The sequence below is a fragment of the Arachis hypogaea genome, chromosome 10 (assembly GCF_003086295.3).
Source record: "Arachis hypogaea cultivar Tifrunner chromosome 10, arahy.Tifrunner.gnm2.J5K5, whole genome shotgun sequence".
In the NCBI taxonomy this organism is placed as follows: Eukaryota; Viridiplantae; Streptophyta; class Magnoliopsida; order Fabales; family Fabaceae; genus Arachis; species Arachis hypogaea.
In genome coordinates, this window is record NC_092045.1 from 34,131,572 (window position 1) to 34,133,704 (window position 2,133).

Sequence of the window (2,133 nt, forward strand, 5' to 3'; positions counted from 1 at the left end):
TCAACTAAAATCAATTAAAATTAGCTTAAACCTCAATGATTAACATTAAATTCATGGTGGTTGTTGATTTAAAAGTTATGCATTTTCACTCCAAATCACTTACTTAGGATGCAAGAAAGTGCATAAATGCTAACAAAACAAGTGAAATTAGCTTGAAAAATGGATATATAATGACTTGTCATCACAACACCAAACTTAAACCTTGCTTGTCCCCAAGCAAGCATCAAAACTAAGAGTAAATGAAATGAATAAGAAAAGACTATATATCCTTATTATGCAGATAGCAGAACTTGATCTATGGGGCATTTATGCAGACAATGACAACTCAGTTATTGTTCTGTGCATAATACACATTTTGCATCAAAGGTTTGCTAAACTTGCTGTTATGAGACTCACTTTCTACTTACTCCCTTGCTAACTTTCTTGGCTTACAAGCTTAACAAGCTTATTATTCTTTTTATAGGTTGGGTGTCAAATGCTGCAGCATAGCCTTTGGCTTTATTTTCTTTTCTTTTGCTCAACATCTTTCCGCCACAGACACTTGCTCATTAATTCTTCCTAGGATCATTGATGCCCAGCATCTCTTTGGATACTAATGTTCTGTATCTAAGTTGCTCTTTATTGTGGATTTTCAATTGGCCATCCCAAATCAGTTGATCTAAGTGACCGGGTTTCAAAATACCCCTTAGAATTTACTCATCCAAGCAGATCTCAGTACAAGAACACCACAGGCATTTGTCCTAAGGTTCAAGCCATTGGTGTCCAACCTTTATTCTTTGTTTTTCTTGCCATTTTGGCTTTTTCTTCCCTTTTCTTTCTGTTTTTGTTACCAAGGTTGTTTCATTATTAATAAGAGTTTTTATAACAGCAAGCTAACTCACAATTGAATGAGAATGATATTATGCAACAATTATTTCATGAGTCATGCATTTAATCAAACACATATCCACCACCAACTTCCATTCATACTCATGCAACATTGGATATTTCACTTTCAATTCAAATCAAACTCTTTTATTTAAGCATATGGGAAACAAAGCAATATTTAAAGCTAAGTGATGGATACAAGCATTATGCAGACTTAGCATTTTTAGCAAACATTTCACTTGCACTAGATAAACACTTTAGCAAGAAAACAATGATTCCATGTTCGAAACAATACACAGTAGCAAGGATTAAGTTCAGATACAACCTTTGAAGTTGCAGCCCTTTGATTTTTCCATCTGTTATGTTCTCTTTGAGTTAAGATGCATAATGTCTTCAATTGTTGACTCCTTTCCTGCATAATCCTCAAAGTTGCTTGCTTCTCAAGCCCTTATTATATGGTTAGTATGTATAACTGAGTGTGGTTCCTGGATTGTTTTGGTGTAGGACACCAAACTTAATTGTTTGCCACTACCTCAGATGCAACAAGTTAACCATAATTGAAACCATGTATTCTTGCTAAAGGTGAATGAGATTAAAGCTAGAAAATAATTCAACAGTTGAATATTGTGGCTGATTGCTTGGAGCTAGAATCATGCAAGAGGTGAGAATGTATTAAATGATATTTTTGGTGGAACACCAAACTTAGAAATTTTCATTCTCCCTCAAATTGTTTTGGTGTGCAACACCAAACTTAGCTCCTTGCAATCCACACCAATTACCCAACATTTTTATTGAAAAAGCTATGAAAAGAAACTACCTCAGGTTGGGTTGCCTCCCAACAAGCGCTCTTTTATTGTCACTAGCTTGACATCTTCATTTTTGCTTCAAGGGGATCTAGGTTCTGAACCTCCTTTTCTTTGTTCCATTGCCCTCCTAGATACAGTTTTGCTCTATGACCATTTGCTGTAAACTGACTCTTTGTTGCTTCATCTAGCAATTCAATACTCCCATAAGGAAAAACCTTAGTCACCAAGTATGGACCAGTCCATTTAGACTTAAGCTTGCCAGGGAATATCTTGAGCCGTGAATTATACAGGAGTACTTGTTGTCCAGGTTTGAACTCTTTCTTCAAAATCTTCCTGTCATGCCATCTCTTAGCTTTCTCCTTGTATATCTTGGTATTTTCATAGGCTTCTAGCCTAAACGCATCTAGCTCATTCAGCTGCAACAATCTTTTCTCTCCTGCTGCTTCAGAATCCAGATTTA